Genomic DNA, 22,797 nt, shown 5'->3' on the forward strand with positions numbered 1-22,797 from the left:
CAATGAATTCTTAGTTATTCGATAAAAGCGCAACATCATATATGAGGTTGCATGTGACTGACCAAAGCTCGGTTATTTTTCATACATCTACAAATGAATAATATGAGAACGCTTTTTGTTCTTCATTACAGACTCTTTTTATTTGCATGAGACTGATGGTGTGACAAATTGTTTTTTCAGCAGACATGAAACAAACTCAAGATAGATTCAACAAAATATGCATAGTAGAATAATCGATATGTAAGATTTATTACTTGCTGTCACAGAAACAAAAGTACAAATAAGCATCAAAAGAATTGCAAGCAAGCATATCTAAATTAGACAACCACCACGGCACAATACTTCCTGACATTGGCTTTTATAATCACTAGTGGTTGGGGCGCCCCATGAGGCACCTCCTTGCCGGACAGTGGCAGTCCAATCATGATCTCAATATGACAACCTGATATTTGGAATGAACAACTATCTTTACTAAAATAAAACATCAAACCAATTCTACATCAACTCCTAAAAGGAACAAATTAATTGATTCACATGCCATACAGACCAAGCGGTGCAGCAAGCTGGAGCAAAAAATAAGAAATGTATAAGAACCAAAAGAGCATAAAATGAGAGAAGTACTGAATTATCTTTCACTACTCACATACAACATAATCCTTTAATAATTCTTCAAGGGGTCAGTAAACTGCGGGGATGTGATATGGCAACAACATTGAGAAATAAACAATAGAGGCACAAGAATTCTCACGTAACTGCCCTATTCCTGGAGACAATACGTCTTGCCCTGTTGTAACCACATGTCTCTTAGGATGTTGCAGGCACGACGGGGCAATGTTCTACTGAAATCTTCTGCATAATAAAAGTTGAATGGTAACACAGAGTAAAACTGAATGCACGATACGTATAATTATCATAACCAGAAAAATTATTGTAGAACTGTTTGTATACGCACTTTGAATCATAATCACTGTATTATTTTACTACACAGCCATAACAAATATAAGCACAAACCATTTATCAACTTAGCAGTACAACCAGCTGCTGGTAAAAACCGAGATATGCATTACGTGCTAAGCAACAATGACAGAATCAAAGGAAGTACCTAATTGACAGACATGCTATGCTCTCTTTGGGTGCAGGCTACCAAGCGGAACAAACAACACATAGGCTAATCTTTCCTCTGCAGCTAGCCTAGCTTTTTATCAAATGGTCTATAGGCATAAATTAAGAAGAAACTGCACAAACAGGAAGTGCATACCTGACGAACAGACCTTTTGAAGGAGAGGGCCGACAAAATGAAAGAGAAAGCCAGTAAAATGAACTGCAAAGCAGAAAACAAAGGAGATTACTAAATAAACGCATTGAATTTGGAGTCCAATCCAAGGAATACTCATACTGAAATAATTAGAAGAGGTTTGTACTTGACTTCTGTTTACCTTCATTCAGATATTCAGCAAGGTCATCAGCAAAGCTCCGTCAAAGCCATGGGCTAAACTGAGCCGCAGACTTCAACTTTGGGTGAGTGTCACTCATCTGAACTGCAACTTAAGAGGGAAAGTCCTCCCAGTTAGAGGATCACTAACTCTTGTCTCAAAATGAGAAATAATGTCATGCAATGAGACCGAGCATAATGTATATTGTTGCTTCAAACGAAGAACTTTCCCCTCTGATGATTCGTACCGTGGATACAACATGTGGCATATCTGGCAAAATGAGAAGACCAGCAGTGAAACTTGAGTTAGATTCACAGTGCCTAGTTAATGGAAAAATAGAGGATGCACTGAAGATATGGTTTATATTAATTCAATTAAATAACCTTTCAGTTTCTGTAAACTAAGACGTACCTTTCTACATCATGCATATCAGCCTCAACCTTGAATTTGCATCTCTAACTGAGAATTATACCTCAGTTCCATTTGATCAAATGAGCATACTCAATGCAATGAGCTGCAGTTTGTAGGCATACTTCAGCAAGCATATATTACTACAAAAGAAAAAAAATAGAAATTTTGGACTGAAATTGGCGAAAAGAACATGCTGAGATTGAGGTTTTGAAGGGCCCAAACAAGCTCTCACCGGAACTGTGCGGTCCGCAGAGCCCCCATGCTCACGCTCCATTCTCCTCCATTCAACCACATCAGTTATCTCGCCAGAACCGGATGATGTGTGCTCAGCGGAGATCTGGAACAACAATTCTAGTTCACTCTTTGAACATTCGTACTTTGTTTGTCATTGAACAAAAGATCAACAAATGTAACCTATAATTAGAAGAACAATGGACATCAGGAACATAAAGCAAACTAAGTTTACATTGCAAAGAAAAAATAATTTAATGTACATGAGGAGCATTTAGATGTGCACCTGCCTAGGATCTCAGAATAATGCATTTCGGGTACTCATTTCAGGCTACGAACTAAACTTCAAAACTGCATATAAAACACACACAGATTACCGAGTCAAATATGCATCACAGCTGATGTCGAGATTGCAAGATAAAACTGACTTTTCTTGTCGGTTGTGATCTTGGATACACCTGTTCAAAAGATTGTCATGTGGGACAGATCTAGAATTCCAAAAGACATACCTAGTAATATGCAGCTTCATCTTCTAACAATATCTCATAAAACAATTTTTTGCTTTGGTTTACCTGTCTCTTCAGTGAACCTATACAAATAGAGAACGGTGACTTTAAATCTTACAAATGATTTCACAAATTGATTTGGCCAACAAAAATGTATGTAACCAAAACTGACTTCTACAAGCGCGCAGATTTGTAATAACCAATTGAATAAAGAGCATGCCCAAGTGCACATAAATATGCACAGAATTGCTACTCCAACAGAATTACGGACCTGAATACATGATACCTACAATGCACGGGAATTTAATCTAAGATTCAAAAGTCTGCAGCCCACTGTTATAGTTTCTTGGTCCTCTAAGGCAAATCTTAAGGATTGAGCAGGTTATAGCAAAATATACTGAAGCTGTTTATTTAAGCAAGCACAACTTGAAGTGCTTGCATAAAGTGGCACAAGATAGGTTTGTTTTACGTTTGTACATTACTTACTCATTTAAATCTTGCAAGATGAAAATTACAGACTTCACATACCCTACCATTGATATATAAGTTATAGGAAAGCCTTTTTCGTAATGCCCGGACTAATGTAAACACCACTGGCACATATAAAGTAGAGCGGCAAATGGTTCAGCAAACAGACCTAGGTCTCTAGAAATGCATAAGAAAATGGAGATGCATACTACTACAATATGGGTTAATTAAAAGAGTGACATGAACATATTTTTATGAGAGAAAGGGATCCAACATATTGCAAGCAACTGAAAAGTAACGCAGAGACCAAAATCTAAGAGTTACATTTGTTGGATTTGCACAATATCGTCATTAGAGATTTGTCAAGATACCTAACAATTAGGAAATCTTGCAATCCCATAACCTGAAAAAATAAAGATGTTTTCTTGTTACTCTGTTTTCTGCATACAATTATAGGCATGATGATTATAAATGGAAACATATTAATCTAACAAAACATTTTTGCTTATCCAAACAAACCAAACTAATGCTAATACACCATCTAAAATTCAACTGGCTTTTAGCACCTCTAGAAGTCTGGAAGATAAATGGGGACCGGATAGTTTACCTAGATGCATAAGTGATTCTATTCTGAATTGCTTTCAGAGGAGGAACTTTGGCAACCAGAAGTATGCAAACAAAGCACGTGCCTAAAAGATGAACAGACATGAGAGGTTTGGCTTTTACCCCTTACCTTACTGGTCAGTAGATCCGCAAGGTATCCTCCATGAACCTGCAGTTCCATCAATATTCTTATAAAATCAGAGTAAAACGTGCATTGCAAAAGATGACCAAATCAAGCATTGCATCAGCATAACAGAGGCTCTGTAAAGTACATGATGAACCCGCAATGCATTCAAACAATGAAACTAAACCAAGCAGTCCATCAGCACAAATAGGCTGTTTCGGGAAGATGCAACATACTTTTAGTCTCTCCAGCTCCACTGTATGAAGGGGCAAGATAGTTATTTTTCAATGCTGGTCAATTATCAAGATAATCCATCTGCACCATAATAACAAAAGAAAATATATCAAGGTCAAGCTTTCAAATTATTGGTAAAATTTTCCAAATGTTTTAGTAAGTATATTAATACTTCTAACAGAGATCATGACCTAACAGAAATTAATAAACTCACCTTATTATTGCCGACTGATTGTGGTTTAATCCTTTGTTGGAGCAGATCTTGGGGGCGCATCTTCCATTTCCTTCACCTTTTCTTCTTCCGTTTCCCATCTCCCTCATAGGCAGCAGCAAATCACCAGACGTTTATTGGTAAATGCATAATTTCACATAAAACAACCTATTTTGTGGAACACATTTAACTACAATGGATCTGGCCGCTGGATCCAGCAGTGTGGGATGTGTCTAATTCATAGCTCTGCCCACAGATCTCAGCAGTCCTAACACGCACAAACATAGAATAGCATTTTTAGCAGAAAGGAACAAATCACAAACCAATAAAATACAAATCGGATCAAGAACAGGACAAGGAATCGTGGAAAGAACAACCAAAATCCGCCCAAAAAACTCACCAATTTGGCCGAACTGGGAGGAGAAGGCATGGCCACGTCACGAAGGTCCTCCTCCACCTTGCTCCTCCTCTAGGCCAGCCCTTCCCCAAGCCCCGACACCGCCGGGAAGAGCTCCAACAGTGCCTCCCACCGCCGGCGCTGCACTTTCGCCGTCGAAGACCTCCATGCGTAGGCGAGGGAAGGGGCGGCGCGATGGGAGGAGAAGGGCGACGCGCGCGGACCATCGGAAGGGCGGCGCGATGGGGAGAGGCGGCGTGGGGTGGCGGCGGGAGCCATCGCGCGGAGAGGAGGACGAGGCTCGAGGGTTTGCCTGGGCTGCGTGCTCTCTCCCCTAATTGCGAGATGCCGGGCCGGGCGGGCTTATGTGACCCATGGATATAATGCGGATCCGCGGCGAGGGCCTCGCGCCCTGAACGACACAGTGAAAATTTTGCACGGCCAAGATTTACTGGTAAAAGTGAATCAACGGTTCACATGCGCTGATCTCTGTGAGGCCCCCTATGGGGGGCATCATATACAACGTTAGATTACACAGTCTGAAGTCTCTATTCTTCAACTGAAGCCTAAAGCTGCGTGTACTGACCATCTATTCTTCAACTGAAGCCTGAAGCCTGCGTAGTACAAGCATTACACAGATTTTCTTTGAACACGTGCAGGTTTTCAGGCTATTTACAAAGTACAATTATCCTCACGAAAAGTGTCCTCCATTTGCAATGAAACCAGTGGTAGAATAATGGAGTGGACAATAAAAATGAAGGTGCCAATTAATTCCATTTCCTTCTATTTTTAACATTTACATTTCAAAACTTCAATCTATAAATAAACACAATATTCTCCGCAACAACGCGCGGGGTATCATCTAGTAAATAAAATAGTTAGATACCAAAACCATCTAAAAGTACCCAAAACATAAAAATACAAAAAAAAATGTCTGGCAACTCCAAGCATTGATACCCGAGGCCTACATGTAAAGCCCCCAATGTTCAAGAAATCGTTAATCTTAACTTATCGGTCAGCCTCAAAATGAAGATTAATCGCTTATCATTCGATTAATCGATTTTATCGGTCATTCATTTATCGTCTTTGTAAATCCTAATTTTCAGCACTAAATTTTCTACAATATGCTATGTAAAAATAATATTGGAGCATTGAGAAAACGTTTTACCTTGATCTTTTCATTTGAATCAATAAAAATGGAAAATTGTGCTAATACACAGTTCTACAAGACCATAGGACGAAAATATCGACTGACATACCAAATTTCAGCGACATTTCACTGACAATCAGCCGAAATATCGGTCACGATAGTGAAAATCCAGTGAAATATCGGCTCTCACGCAGAAAATCAGTCAAAATATTGGTGCCACGATAAATTACCCGATATGCTAAAATCTTATCGATTACCACCCGATTCACAATAAATCGGTATCTCGACTGATTTTTTGATTAGTGAAAGCCCCCTTTCTTGTGCAAAAACAAAAAAAACTAAGGAGTATAGCAAGAATTGGGGAAAAAAGTTCAAATGATGGCGAAAATATAAACAACCAATAACTGTTTAGAATACTTGGAAATATAAAATGTCAGGTGTTTTGGTTTCTTATTGAAACAAGTAACATAAAATTTGCACTCAAACTTGACTAAGGGCCTGTTTGTTTGGGTTGTGGCTGGCTGGCTATGCAGGAAAAGCTGCTGTGCAGGAGAAGCTGATTTTCTGAGTTTCACTGTTTGGTTAATTCGCTGGCTGTCTGACTGTGAATAGATGAATTATCTGAAATACCCTGGAAAAAGGGCTTTGAGAGATTTCCTTATCTCCAGCACCTAACTTGCGCTTCCCTGTTACTTTTGAGGTATATGATACGTCTCCAACGTATCGATAATTTTTTATGTTCCATGCCACTTTATTGATGATACCTACATGTTTTATGCATACTTTATGTCATATTTATGCATTTTCCGGCACTAACCTATTAACGAGATGCCGAAGAGCCGATTCTGTTGTTTTACTGCTGTTTTTGGTTTTAGAAATCCTAGTAAGGAAATATTCTCGGAATTGGACGAAATCAACGGCCAGGATCTTATTTTTCCACGAAGCTTCCAGAACACCGGGAAGGAAACGAAGTGGGGCGACGAGGCGGCCAGACGCTAGGGCGGCGTGGCCCAGGCCCTGGCCGCGCCGGCCTAGTGTGTGGGCCCCTCGCATCGCCCCTTGACCTACCTCTCCGACTATAAGAAGCCTTCATCGATAATAGTTCCAGGACCGAGAGCCACGATACGGAAAACCTTCCAGAGACGCCGCCGCCGCCAATCCCATCTCGGGGGATTCAGGAGATCGCCTCCGGCACCCTGCCGGAGAGGGGAATCATCTCCCGGAGGACTCTTCACCGCCATGGTCGCCTCCGGAGTGATGAGTGAGTAGTTCACCCCTGGACTATGGGTCCATAGCAGTAGCTAGATGGTCGTCTTCTCCTAACTGTGCTTCATTGTTGGATCTTGTGAGCTGCCTAACATGATCAAGATCATCTATCTGTAATGCTATATGTTGTGTTTGTTGGGATCCGATGAATAGAGAATACTATGCTATGTTTATTATCAATCTATTATCTATGTGTTGTTTATGATCTTGCATGCTCTCCGTTATTAGTAGAGGCTCTGGCCAAGTTTTTGCTCTTAACTCCAAGAGGGAGTATTTATGCTCGATAGTGGGTTCATGCCTCCATTAAATGCGGGACGATGTGACGAAAGTTCTAAGGTTGTGGATGTGCTTGTTGCCACTAGGGATAAAACATCGATGCTATGTCTAAGGATGTAGTTGTTCATTACATTACGCACCATACTTAATGCAATTGTCCGTTGTTTGCAACTTAATGTCTGGAAGGGGTTCGGATGATAACCTCGAAGGTGGACTTTTTAGGCATAGATGCATGGCTGGATAGCGGTCTATGTACTTTGTCGTAATGCCCAATTAAATCTCACTATACTCATCATATCATGTATGTGCATGGTCATGCCCTCTTTATTTTTCAATTGCCCAACTGTAATTTGTTCACCCAACATGCTTATTCTTATCGGAGAGACGCCTCTAGTGAACTGTGGACCCCGGTCCATTCTTTACATCGAATACAAACTACTGCAATACTTGTTCTACTGTTTTCTGCAAACAATCATCATCCACACTATACATCTAATCCTTTGTTACAGCAAGCCGGTGAGATTGACAACCTCACTGTCACGTTGGGGCAAAGTAATTTGGTTGTGTTGTGCGGGTTCCAAGTTGGCGCCGGAATCCCTGGTGTTGCGCCGCACTAACACTTCGCCGCCATCAACCTTCAACGTGCTTCTTGACTCCCTGCTTGGTTCGATAAACCTTGGTTTCTAACTGAGGGAAACTTACTGCTGTACGCATCACACCTTCCACTTGGGGTTCCCAACGGTCGCGTGCTGTACGCGTGTCAGTATCCTGATCATCATCCAACAATATAGGAGCTTCCTTGCCATCTTCTTCTTGTCCTGCAATGACGGCTGATTCTCCAGTAACATGTGCCTTCCTGAACATAACATCTTGCCGTTCCAAGTTGGGAGGTGGCCCATTCCTAAACTTTGCATGATCGGGACAAATATGAAAAAAAGAACATAATAGCTCGATGAGTCAATTGATGCGATAAAAATAATAGATGCATTCATAAGGTAAGTCATGAACATTATAACTTACAGCAAGGTGATTCTTCCACCAATCATCATCCGCGTCCATTGTTCTAGTATCAGGATCCCAACCTAGCCCAGTTGCATTTAGCAATTCCATCCATCCCGTGTAATCCTTCTTCAAAGCATCCCATTTGTTCTTGAATTATTTCTTCACTAGTCTATCCCCTGTTTTCTCCGCAAATTTATCCTCTAGATTCTTGTAGCCCTTTCTACTCAAGCAACCACCATCCCTGTTGTTGGAGTTCACTTCTTCCATACATATGTCACAGAATACTCTAGTGTGATATGCATCCCAATTAGCCTTAGACATTGCAAAGTAATACAATCTAAAACAACAAAAGAACACTAGACTATTAACAATCATTTGCATAGCAGACCCACTACCAGCAACAAGCATATCAATCAAATCTGCAAAGTATCTATTTTTTTAACACAACAACATCCTCTACCATTATCATAAATAACAATCAATTTCGAAGCATCAACCGAATATCATGGCATGACATCAGTACAAGCAGCGGCAAAAACTTATAGTACATGAGAAGAAAAAAGGGGATGGAAGGCTCACCTTGAGGGAGCTCGGCCGGGGAGGAGCGGACGGACTAGTGGACGACCGATGCCGGCCTGTTCCGGTTGGGACGGGGCCGAATCGGGGACGGGGCCGTCGACCTTCAAGGATCCGGGCGGGAGCGGGCCGAGACGGGCGGTGAGGGGCGAGTCGGGCGGAAGGGGAGGGAGGACGGCGGGGGTCGGCCGGGAACAGACGAGGGAGAGGGTCGCCGGTGGCCGGCAGGAGTGGCGGCGGCGGCCTTGTGCGGGTGGTGGCGCGGCTGATACTTGGGGAAACCCTAGCGTGCTGCTCTCTCCTCTATCGTGAGTGCTGGAAACAAATCGCTCGGGTTGGCCGAGAATGAGGAGTTTGGAAAGGCAAATACTGATTCCACTCAGCGGTGGCAGCCAACGTAAATATTCCCGAATGACATGGGCAAGTCAAAAAAAGGTTAGCTGGTTAAAGTGAAAGCTGCGAGAAGCCATCTGAAGCACCTCCGAAGGTGCTTTCCCGAGTCTGCCTATTTCGGCCAATGGCTTTGGCAAAGCCAGAAGCGAAGCTGCCCCTTTTGTTTGGATTTCGTGGCTTATTCTACTGGAAAGCCACCAAAAGCTGAAACAAACAGGCCCTAAGGTCCAATTGAAAAATTAGAAAAATTGTAGAAAACACAATTAATATTTTAATCGAGCTTGAGTTTATGTTACTAAACTATATTATGGGCATCGACCAAAGACACATAGTTAGTGCGAACTGAATTATTTTTAAATGATTACTTAAAAGTGTGAACACATTGTTACTTACAATTATGTTTTATGTTACACTAAAGTTCATCAAAGCACACGTACCATATAAACTTTAATAGTGTTGTGTTCTACCATTAGAGCAACAAACGGCATAAATTATGAAGGAGATGAAGTATCGTAGCATATTATTTCATGTCATAATACAAATGATCAAAAGAATCCTACCATATTGTTGCTGTTACATAGGTTCGCGGTGATGATACACCCGCATAAACTCAAGTAAAATATGGAAACCTATTATGATGAAAACAAATACGTTAACTTTTAGACCGTGTTCTAATTTCTACTCATGTTTAAGGTTCATTCTAAATTAATAATTATCTTTAAAAATAGTCTAAAAGCTAGATCAAGGTTTTGGATTCAAATTTCGGTACATTGACATATTGACCTTGAAATAATCTTTGAAGTTAGTCTTTCGTTATAATCAATTTTAGATTTTTTAAATACATTGTAAATTAAGCGATAGATCAATATACAATATTTCACTTCACTGTAATGCAACGATGAATGCAGAAAATAACATTCAACTTTAAAACCCTAACTCTATTAAGCAATGATGATGGAGCGGTCGATCACGATGCCCTCTCATTAAAAACCTTCTTGTTTAAAAGAGCATGCATTGCTATGCATCCTAAGGCTCTTTGGCGACCATCCCTAGCCACCTACCTCTACAACCTAACCTATGATACCCCTGCAAGCATATATTCTTATATTGCAGCCTCCAAAAGTCTATGATCTAATAAGTCTCATTTTTTCATGCTGAATTTATACGTAATGATATTTTTTTGGTTCTAATATATGTTATATATTAATTTCATGATGTGCCATGTCAAATCCTTATTTTCAAATATAACTAGCGGGGTGATTGTGATCACTCATTATATCAAAAAAGGTAATTTGTATTGATCTCTCATACACAACATTAAACATACATTTTCTCATTAATGTGAAGCTATGCTTTTTTTTGTTATACAAGGATTCATCTTTTTGTTTTCATTTCGGATGCTTAAGGAAATGTCTTATTACAACGGATTTCACTCTAAAACAAGTCAAATAAAATGTATCACCCTTGGGTGCATATAATGTATGCCCATTAGCATATTATTATTATATTGTACGTGTGGTTATCCATCGATCCTTGAGATATTTACCTAACTTGGTAAAGTGAACGAAACTAGCAAACTTATCGAGATTTCTAAACCGCGATATTACTCGTAGGTGTAACTAAATAGAAAACTCTAGAGCTTTGAAGTTTTAACAATTGCCGACAACTATTAGGGGCCCAATGGTATGAGTGAACAAACAGGAAGCAGAAAGAAAGAGGTTCTCGTTCCCTCCCCTGTGTGACTGTGAGTGTGTCCTCTAGCTAGGTCTTGGCTCCGTTCCCAAATCCACGCGAGCGAGGAGTTCGCCGGAATGGCCCGCCGCCGCAGCACGGGCCTCCGTTCCGAAATCCACGCGAGCGAGTACGGCTCCCGAGTGGCCCGCCGCCGCAGCCCGCGCCTCCATCCCCAAATCCAGCCGAGCGAGGAGTCCGCCGGAGTGACACCCCGCCGCAGCCCGCGCCTACATCCCCAAAATCGCGCGCGCGAGGACTGCGCCGGATTGACCCGCCGCATCCGTCGCCGCAGAGCCACCTCGCCGGCGGAGCCTCCCAGCCTGCCGGACGACGACGACATGCTCCGGGAGATCCTCACCCGTCTCCCCCCGGAGCCGTCCTCCCTCCCGCGCGCCTCCGCCGTCTGCATGCGCTGGCGAGGGCTCGTCACCGACCCCAAGTTCCACCGCCAGTTCCTTGCGCACCATCGGAAGCCGCCCCACCTCGGCGTCATCCTGTGGTTCAGAAAGGAGGGGATCGTGTTCAACCCCATACTTGACCCTCCTGACCGCATCCCTCCCGCGCGCTTCTCCCTTGGACGCTACAGCAGCCGCGGCGACGATTGCATTTTGCTCGATTGCCGCCACGGTCTCGTCCTCATTTCCGACTGGGCACGGCATGAGGTCGCTGTGTGCGACCCCATCACCGGCGAGCAGCGCTGCGTGGCTGTTCCGTCCGAGATGAGGACTGGCTACCTCAAAGGGGTGGTGCTCTGCGCTGCCGGTGACCGGGGGCTTGCTGTCCGGGGGCAGAGACGATACTCCATGTCTTGCCTGTGTTTACACCTTGGAGACCGGCCTTTGGGGCAATCTCATCTCAACTGAGTCTTCATGGGATCTTTCTGATGGTGTCCCTGAAACCCTTGCTGTTCCTGCAACCCTTGTTGGTGATTGCCTTTACTGGTTACTGGGTTATGACATAATAGAGTTTGATTTCGATAAACAGAACCTAGCTGTGTTCATGGGGCCTCCATGTCCTGATTCTATGATATACGGAAACCATCAGATCATCCAGACTGCGGATGGCGCTGTTCGCTACGCCGTTTTGTCATATCCTCGCTTTGAAATGTGGCAGAGGAACATCGAGTGTCATGGTATTGCCACATGGGTGACGTGGAAGACCATCGAAATGCACAACATTCTTCAGCTCCGTTCTCTGGATTCAAGAAAGTGGGTACTGCTTGGGTATGATGGGGATGATGTTCTATTTTTATGGTATGCCTCAAGTGTCTACTTGGTTCAACTTAAACCGATGCAGGCCAGGAAACTTAATGGAATCTCTTCTCCCCTCATGACTCGCTATCATCTTTTCAAGAGTTTCTTTATGCCAGGTGATTCTCATTCTTAGCCCTTGTAGTGTAGGAATAACCTAATCTAGCTACCTTTGTCACATGATTGCTCGAATAACTTATTTCTGTTTTTAAAGTGTTTACCAACAACTTCAACTCACCAATTGCCCTTTTGACGATAGATAAGCAAACTAATATCTGTATTCCTTAGCATATGTTATCATTAGATATAGTTTTCAGCACTATCCTTATATCCAAATGAAGTATCAGCTGAGTAACTCTCTTGGCACATTTGTAACCTCAGAGCTAGTTATTCTTATATCCCAGAATGTTTATGGTTCTGATCTTGTTATTAAATAACTCCATATGAACTGCTTTTGTTGAGTCCATATGCAGCGCACAAAAATAAACTGCGTTTCTGGACTGTCAAGCTCCAGTTATTTAGAAGTGAATACCCAAAATCACTTTTGTTGTTACAAGAATTTATTAGTCTTGTCATATTTTAGTTTTGTATGCTTGACAGTTCGTGGGATGAGTTTAACATGAGATAAAGTAGATACCATGTCTTGGTTCTTATCAGCTAAATTCTCAATGATTAAATATCTAAGTATATTCCTCTTAGGACTATTCTTTCCATTTTACAACAGATGGGTATATTTGTTTGTCTATTGCTAGTAATAGTATCAAAAGTGAGCTATAAATCATCTATACAAATTAAGCTGTTTCGCTCAAGTTATATATGTCAGCTCGTCTGTGTTATTGACTCACCGTTACCTTCTCTTATGCATTTGCCTTTTCCTCGGTATTGTTATTAATTGTATGACTTCTTCTGCTTATAGGCACAGCCATTGCTGGTGGATTTAATGCAGCTGAATTGTCGCACATAGGATGGCTATCTGGTTTGATGTTCTAATGTGCTGAAGTAGTTCAACAGGTAAGAAGATCTTGTTGATGTAGTTTGTGAGATCTGGTTTCTAGACTGTTTGAGTACGGATAGCATACACCCATAAGGCCACAAAGTGATTTTTCATTTGACTGTTGGGATTCACTTATGTAGATAACACGGAGACCAATTAAAATGATGGTTATGCCAAGATAAATGGATTCTTTTTTAGACTGTAGGTGATATACAGATGATCGAAATGCTGAATATGGTTTTGGTGTTGAAATTTCTTGTGAGTGCTTATCTGGACATGCATAGATCTTTCCCTCGTTTTAGCTGTTTCATAGTCTGTAAGCTCAAATAGATTGCCCCTTTTCTTTTGGCTTCAGCTTGTGCAGATACTAGCTTCAGAGCTCTAAAAAAATTAGTTGTCATCAGCATTAAAGAGCTCATCTGGTGGGAGACGCCCTAAAATAATTAGTTGTTTATTTTGTTACGTATTAGTTTACTACAACAAATTATAGTGTAAGAATGCATCAAGGATTTACATTTTGTTGTCATCAGCATTCCTAGGAGATATCGGCAGTGAATTACAGAGCTCTTTTTTTTTTTGACGGGTCAACGGTGGGGGCAAAGCCCCACCTGAAACTTTATTATTAATCCAAAACAAAGGCGGAAGACCGCAAACAAGAGGGAGGATTACAAAGCGACACTTAAAGCCTCACCACACCGGGAGAAAAACGCACACACGAGGCTAAACGAGCGGGTTTAGGGCCTCACAGACATTCGCACACCACACTTCCATGGGAGGACTAGACAGTTTCTTCGGGAGGCGATGGAGCCAGAGCTCGCAGTGAGTGCTGATCATGCACGAAAGCTGGTGGGGAGGAGTCAAAGCATCATCGAAGACCTTGCGGTTCCTGCTTTTCCAGACAGAGCTCTTTTTTATGTTGATTAGCTGATAATGAGTTCATTTCTCCAGGTGAAGGGATAGCGGCTGCTGCAGTTCTCATCAGTCTGTCGCATTGATCAATGTAGTCGGCAGTGTTTACATGTTATGTGAACAAAAAAAAAAGTCATTGTGCCATAGTCTAGCTTGATTTCTAGTGTAGCAAGATGCTTTTGAGTACCTAATCTAGGGAATTTCAGCTTCCCCAAGTATTATTTCAAGTCGGATTCTGCCGTATCTTGCCCGTTTTACATGGTTGTGCTTGGCCAGCTCCTTATCTTGCCCGTTTCGAGTGCTCGGCAAGTACTGCAGGTTGTAAACTACCTGAATGCCAGGACATTGCTCCATACTGTTTATTGCAAAGCAGCACGTGGTTTGTATGGAAAATAATTAGACCCACAATGTGCGTACCATAACTCGACTAAATGGTGTTGTTCTATATAATCTCGCCTATCTGGACGACTGAACCTGGTTTCAGCCTACAGGTCATTCAACCGAAACTAATCAGAAGCACGCTGTTCTATCCTTTTCTGTCCACACGATCACCCAAATAGATAAAGTCGAATCTCGGCGGGCGTGTTAGCTAGGGCCTAACATTATTTTCCCTGGCTCGATACAGTCAGATCTCGGTGGGCGTGGTAGATATGGCGTAGCATTGTGTATCAGTCTGGCGACCAAAAGGAGGCCCAACCAGACGACTTCACCGCCGGCGAGCTTTAGGATCGGCAGAGTGCTTCGTCTCCGGCGCCTCCCTCAACTCTCACCGTCCGGAGGTGCGGCGACGGGACCTCCCTGACCGTCCAAGTCTCCCCTATCTCGCCGTGGCCGGTGGTGGCGGCGACAACGATGAGGTAAGTCAGCCAGCCAACTTCCCTGCTAGCGAAATCGCCCTTTCAGATATTCACGCCTTCCTGCGTGTTAGTAGGAGTGGAAATTGATGAAATTTGAACTTACAATATCAATAAATCGAAACCGAATCAAGCCTCATTTGCTCTCAGTATCCAGGAGCTCGACCTTAGTTAAGCTTCGTAGAACGCATTGCCATCTTGAGTTGTAAGCGAACGACTTTTCTTTTTGTTGTTGTGCCGAGTTAGCCAAGGACATTGGTGATATTGCTTCCACTGACAAAACGAATGGTGGCCAAACCGAATGCTATCTTCACGAAATGCGCAGATACCGGCACAGAAGCACAGAGATTCATGGCAAAACAATGGGATGAAGAGCTATTTAAGTATTTATTAATGATAGCCGGCCCTGAGTGATGAACCAAATTCAACATTCCTAGTTGCTCAATTTGTATTGCTTTAACTGTTATTAACATGTCTCCGTGAGGTCAAGTTGACCATATCAAACTTCTAGCCAGCACCAACTAGTAGTATCATTATTAATTGTTGTCAAGGACTTGTGAGCAGATATCTAATACATTATAGGACGGGGACGGCCACATTTAATACTAAAGATTCTCCCTGCTGCTCAGCTTGTTCTGCACACTGATTGGCACACCATGTTTTTTCAAAGTTTGCACTAATGAAACTCAATGTTTTGTCAGAGCTATTGGGTTGTTAAGAGAAGCAAGAGCAATGTTAAGTTCTCAGAAACAAATGACGATTTCAAGAGCTTGGCTGGTTCTTGTAGGCTTTAACAGGACTAGCGTTCCCCACTCACCAAGCCATGACAATGTTTTGATGATTTTAGACTCTGAAGTGCACAGGGAGGTCACCAGATCTACATCGGTTTCAAGCTAGGTGGGTTGCCCTTAATTTGGTTTTGTCTCTATTTCCTACCTCTTTTGGCAATATCCTAGATTGTACCACCAGAACTATCACTCTAGCAGATCAAAAGTAAGCAGTTTTCCTTGTCAGTACAAGCCGGGCATGTGGCTGCTCTCCGGTCTTAAGGGGTAAAAGGAACAAGGAGGACACCTCAAGTTGAAGATCAAATCCAGCTGCTTGTCATCAGCAAGCTAGCACACTCAGTCATAGTGTCATACCCATGACTCCATGAAAGTTTAGGATCTCTATGAGACTATTCTAAGGGTTTCAGATTCTGAACTGCACAAGGTGTTCATCAAGATTGATCAGATCTAAGCCATCAAAAGACTGGTGGTCCATGCTTCCCTAGTTTTCTGCCTATCTTACGTTGTACTTAGAACAATCTCCCGCAGTGCAAACTTTTTTTTTTGCGGGGAACCCTCAGTACAAACTAAAATCACTACTGATGTATATCTTTTGAAGTTAGTAACCCTACTATACTTTGAAAGGAATGCATAGACATTTTTCTTCCTCCACCACAAACACACTAAAGATTTTTCCGGGAAAAGGACCAGATTGTTAAATTATAACGGCGCCAAGGTTTTCCAATCTGGTAGTATGTTCAGCTTTTTGTTGCCGCCTATCATTTCTCTTGGATTAACAAAATATCTTGACTCATTCCTTAGTGTAGTTGCTGGTAATGCTTGTTACTTACGATATACTTAGCCCATGATGGACATATGCTCTTGCACTGTAAATACACACACACACACTGGCGTGGGAATTTCTAGCCTGCTAAAGTCAACACCCCTTTTAATTAAAGTAGTTTTAGCTAGATTAAAGATATATTGGTTTTGCCTAATGACTCTTGTGACATTATTATAGCTTTGTCTTCTTATTTTCTTGTTTGCGGTACTTCTTGCAGCCTAACCAACAACTCTAGTTATTTATATCTCCATACATCTGGCAATACTATTAGATGGATATTGAGAAAAAATGGAATTATGTTATCCGTAAGGCCCGAACTGTCAATTGACCAAATGTCTGAAAGTAGTAATATCCACATCCGTGAGCTGGCAGTTTGTCAGATTTGCTTCCCTCTTTCTTTTACTTGTTTAAGTTTCAACAGTTGGGGCATTTTAACCCTGAGATGTACCGATATGGAAGTGGAGCATGCATAGTCCATTATTTGGTGAGTGTTAGTTATCCCAGTCAATTAATAACATCAAGTTTGCCGCAGTTGACTATATCACATTCTCAAGTGTTTTGAAATTCTCATGGACCTGCCTGTCATAAGTACTGTTATTTTTTTATTATGTGAGTTCGATTTAGACAGGTCAACACTATAAACTAAGAGTTTAGGACTATACTTTCAAAGATTCTGCCCATTTAATTTTCTGTTCTGGTTGGAGAGTTTTGATCTGTTTTGGCAAGTGCTTGCTACTAGCACAATGCATTAATAGTCTAATTTATACATGAATTCATTTTGCAGTCGCCACTCTCATGATATTGAGGAAATTATACAGCTAGGCCACCACCCAACAATGAGAAAGTAGCAATTCTTAGAATGCAATGGCAGAGATTGTGATTCTTCTAGCCATTCAAAAGATAGGAATCGCCTTGGCAAATGGAGCAGCAGACCAGGCTAGCGCACAGTTTGCGAAGTACGGGACACAATTACTAGAGCTACAGGGCAGCACTGGACGTGTTGCCCGGGAGCTTCGAGTAATGCATGATGTTCTTTGTCAAATGGACATTCGAAACCACAACAATCAAGTATATGAGGGCTGGTTCCAGGAGGTACAGAAAGTAGCACATGTGATGGAGGACATGGTCGATGAGTACATGTATCTTGTTGGTTGGGAACATAATAAGGGTCTTATCTTTTACCTGAACAAAGGGCTCAGAAAACCAAGATCTCTGCCCTCTTTGAAACGGATAGCTTTCAAGGTGAAGGAAATAGAGAAAGACCTTTTACACCTGTCAGAGACAAAAAACTGTTGGGTTCCCATGATAAGCATCGGGGATACTGGCAGTTCAAATTACATTGTCAAGATGTCCCAAGATCTAGCAAATATTTCACGTTCCCTTGACGAAGAAGATCTAGTGGGGGTGGATAAAAACAGAGAAAAACTTGAGCAGTGGTTGGCAGGTGATGATTTGGAATGGTCTGTGATAGCGCTGCTTGGAATGGGAGGGCTTGGTAAGACAGCTTTAGCTGCAAACGTCTACAAGAAGGAAAGAGATAAATTCCAATGCCACGCCTGGGTCTCCATCTCCCAAACTTACTCTAGAGAAGATGTTTTGAGGGATATAGTCAAGGAACTTTTCAAAGATAAAGTCAGTGATCTATCTAACACTGTGGCTATGGATATCACATGCCTTGAAGAAACATTGAAGAAATATTTGGAGAAACAGAAGTATTTGATCATATTGGATGATGTTTGGACTCCCGAAGCATTTGATGACTTGTCTAGGGCACTTATTCATAATGATAAGGGCAGTAGACTAATAATCACGACAAGGGAAGGTGGTGTGGCTACACTTGCCTCTCAAGGACATATCTTAACACTGGAAGAATTACCAGAAGACAAGGCATGGGACCTATTTTGTATTAAAGCCTTTCCAAAAGATACAAATCATCAATGTCCCGCAGAGTTGAAGCCTTTGTCCGAGAAAATAGTTAGCAAGTGCAAAGGGTTGCCTCTTGTTATTGTGTTAGTTGGTAGCCTCTTGCGTGCGCGTGAGAAAAGCGTGGAAGAATGGAGAAGAATAAAGGACCAACTGAGTTGGGAACTAAAGAACAATTCGAGGCTCGATCACCTAAGGAATGTTTTACATCTGAGCTTCATCTACCTTCCAACACATTTGAAAAGTTGTTTCCTGTACTGCAGCTTATTTCCGGAAGACTATCTTTTCAGAAGGAAACAACTTGTGCGGTTATGGATAGCAGAGGGTTTCATCGAGGAGAGGGGTGAAAGCACATTAGAAGAAGTTGCAGAAGGCTATCTAAAGGAGTTGATTGACAGAAACATGCTACAACTTGTTGAGAGGAATTCATTTGGTAGGATGAAGAAATTCAGAATGCATGACATCTTACGTGAATTGGCACTTGGTTTGTGCCAGAAGAACTGTTTTGGTGCTACACATGAGGCCAAATGTAGGGGTTTAATCGAGACTGATTGTCGTCGATTGGTACTGCACAAACTTGAAAAAGATATTCAGCAGTCATTTTCTAGTATACACCGACTTCGAACTGTCATTACACTGGACAATGACATGTCATCATTCACTGTACTACCTCTGTTATGTAAGAAATCAAGATATATGACAGTGCTAGAATTAAGTGGTCTGCTGACCGAGAAGATTCCAGATGCTATTGGAGATCTTTTTAATCTCCGCCATTTGGGTTTGCGTAATTCAAAAGTGAAGATGCTCCCGAGGTCTGTTGATAAGCTTTCAAATTTGTTGACACTAGACCTTTATAGATCTGAAATGAATGAGCTGCCTAGTGGGATTGGGAAACTGAAGAAGCTTAGGCACTTGCCGAGAAAGTAATTGATCCAGATTGGAGAGAGATTCAATGTTCCAGGGGTATGCGTATCCCCAATGGGCTTGGGAATCTAACAAACCTGCAGACACTACATGCATTGGAAGCAGATGATGAGTCTGTTAGACATTTAGGGGAGCTGAGGCAACTGACAAACTTGAGTTTGCGGAATGTGAAGGGAATCTACTGTCGACGCATCAGTGAGTATCTACTTCAGATGCAGCATTTGTCCAAACTAGATGTGAATGCAAGTGATGAGAATGAGGTTCTGTTGTTGAGTGTCGTTCTGCCAAACCTGCGAAAGCTACGTTTGAGAGGACGATTAGCGGAAGGGGCATTGGACGACTCTCCTCTTTTCCAAGCTGTTGTGGGGCAGAATTTGTATTCATTGGCTCTATTTTGGTCACAGCTGAGAGAAGACCCCCTGCCTCCCCTTTCCCGTTTGTCGAACTTGACGCGTCTGCATTTCAGCAGAGCATACAATGGACAGCAGCTTGCATTTCTCAAGGGGTGGTTTCCCAAGCTAAAGATTCTCTATCTAAGAGACCTTCCTAATCTGAATCGGCTTGAGGTGCAGCAAGGTGCCATGGCGAGCCTGGAAACATTCTACTTAGTCAACCTGAACAGCATGACGGAGGTCCCACATGGCATTGAGTTCCTCATGCCCCTTGAGTATCTAGGCTTCCACGAAATCACTAGTTACTTCTTGATGTTGCTACGCCAGTGTTCTGCACTTCGAGGGACGCAGTTGCGCTATACTCTTCGAGATTGACCTGCCACACTGGTCGTGAAATGTGTAAGTATGTAAGCTATAGCCACTCGCTTCCTAGTACCACTACTTGTTTGCTCCCTCATCTCCAATCTTACTTCCTTAACATGTTAAGATACGGTATTGGTTATGTAGGTCATGGAGAAGGAAGTATTTCATTCAGTGAGTTATGGCATCAGTGAATCTGAAAAAGTGAAGATGCATATCCAGTGTTCGTATACGTTCCTGCTGCAGCTGATGGACTACATCCCGTTGGGGTTTCCTCTGGTTTTTCAAGATGTACAACTGCACCATTTTGCTGACGTCCACCTACGATACTCTTCACTTCTACTGCTACATCTACCTCCTGCTACCGCTGTTCATGTGCTTTTTCTCGTCACATGTGATAATAATTGCCTATCGATTCTGGCTGTGGCTTTTAAATAGCACATCACTTACTGTTGTTTCTGTAACCTGCTAGTTGGGGAACCTTGAAACGATGTCTCGATCAGGACCTCCGTTTTATAAATCTCTCTTATTCTGGACATGCATGTACATGATTTTTTTCCTTCTGGATTATGCTCCTTGTGAGCAATACATAGCCACAAAGGTGCAAGGAAGAGATGGACCTATAGATTATTACTAAGATTACAATGTTTTATGAGTGCTGAGGTAGAAACGAATGGCTAGCATACACCCACAAGGTCACAAACCACTTTTCATTTGGCTGTAGGCATTCACTCATGTAAATAACACGAAAAACAATCAAAATGATGGTTATGCCGAGATAAATGGCTCCTTTTTAGATTGCAATTGATGTCCAGATGATCGAAATGCTGAATATTGTTCTGCTGTTCAAATTTCCGACACTTACTATGGATTGTATGGAACATAATTAGATCCACAATCTGCGTACTATAGCTCGACTAAATGGTGTTGTTCCTCTCTGGACGACTGAACCTGGTTTCAGTTTACAGGTCATTCATATAGGCCTACATGAATGAAAAGATCGGAACGCATAGGCAGAAATCTCGCCTATCAATTCGTCGTTCTCACGGCCATTCAATGCTGGTGAATGGTGACACGTGACCATCGGCAGCAAGTCTCCGGTCACACCCACCATCACATGAACACGGTAGCAGAGAGTAGCACTCCTAGTTGGGAATTCTGAATTGCTACACTGAATCTGACTCGTACCTGCAAACTCTTCTTCAGGCCGTGTAACTGTCGAGATGGCACAAAACCTCGTGGCATATATGCCTAACAGGATGAACGAACCGACAATACAAAATGGTACAGTAAATAGCAGGAAAAAATTGGACAATATTACACGGCCACGCAGCTCCTGAAGAAGGCTAGTCTGTATTTCTGAGATCATGCAATATTCATCTACAGAAGGTGAAAATATCAGTCTAGCTTTACACAAGGTACTACGGCAACTCCAAGGAGGCAAATTATTTCTAACCCAAATTGTGTTCGTTTCTGTCCGTTTTGGTGGGTAGAGCATAAATGTCATTTTGCGTCTCATGCATACTGTAGTGTAGCGGCTGCGGTACACCGACCTACTTCAGCAACTCCTTGGAGAATGACATAACATACGCGCGAGACCGATCGCCACCTCCTAGAATATCTAGGCCAGCCGTGGACAACGAAAGCTCCTACTCGCGTCCGTAGGGGACCGGGAGTAGGGATCGGCGACGGAGAAGGGCTGGTCCGCCACTGCAGAGAAGAACTAGGAGCAAGCGACTATGGCGGTGGAGAAGCAAGCAACGGTGGCGGCTGCTACCTCAACTCCCAGGACGTGTTGTGGCTCCAACCGGTGGCACGTCGAGTAGGCTCTAGAAGTTTCGAACCAGTAGTGCACACATGCAACATGGGGTTTTTTTTGGAGAGAGAGATTCAAGAGAGAAGTAGTGGAGACTGTTGGATTTGTTTGATTGGCGTGGGAGCGGACAAGCTGGCAAACGAACACGTCCATTTGGACTCGAATTGACCCCAAATTTGGGTCCAAACGAACAAAAACCGTATAACATCTCCATTTGGATGGTGCATTGAGACATATTTGTTGTTTGTACGGACAAAACAGACAAATGGTTCATAAACGGGGTACCTCGAAATTGCTATTACTCACCTAATAATATATGTCTCCTAGGTAGATTATTACATTTTAGCACTTTATAATGGATATAGTGGCAAGACTTGTCTAGGATCTCTGCACTAGGTGAGATTTTCTGCATTAGGTGAGATTTTAGGATCAACTCATAGAAATTATATTTTGAAGTTTGCGAAAATGTAATTTTTTTTATATAAAATAGCTATGTGATGTAACTACAGCTCCTAGAAATTTCAGGTCAAAATTCAATCTATATTTGTATAAACAAAGTGAATAATTTTACTCTGAATGGTGTCACCTTTCACACCTAAATTTGTCTTTCTTTTTTCAATAAAGAGTATATATTAACACTACTAGGAAAAGGCCTAGCCGTAAGACTGCCATCAGTGGCGCACCATGCCTGCCGTGCGCCACTACTACTTAGCGGTGGCGCACCACAAAACGGTGGGCCACTGTTACAA

The 22,797-nt window shown here is 42.3% G+C and overlaps 1 long non-coding RNA gene and 1 pseudogene across 1 annotated transcript; one reads left to right on the plus strand and one right to left on the minus strand.

Annotated features, from left to right (window-relative positions):
- Positions 1-325: 325 nt before the first annotated feature.
- On the minus strand, positions 326-1,518 carry LOC124665882. The gene is made up of 3 exons (XR_006990719.1): positions 1,437-1,518; positions 1,259-1,321; positions 326-849 (listed from the first exon to the last, which is right to left on the minus strand). It is a non-coding gene; the product is annotated as an uncharacterized LOC124665882 (long non-coding RNA).
- Positions 1,519-11,435: 9,917 nt separating this feature from the next.
- Positions 11,436-20,869, plus strand: LOC124660065 (annotated as a pseudogene).
- Positions 20,870-22,797: the final 1,928 nt, after the last annotated feature.

This window comes from Lolium rigidum, chromosome 6 (assembly GCF_022539505.1).
Source record: "Lolium rigidum isolate FL_2022 chromosome 6, APGP_CSIRO_Lrig_0.1, whole genome shotgun sequence".
Taxonomy (NCBI): Eukaryota; Viridiplantae; Streptophyta; class Magnoliopsida; order Poales; family Poaceae; genus Lolium; species Lolium rigidum.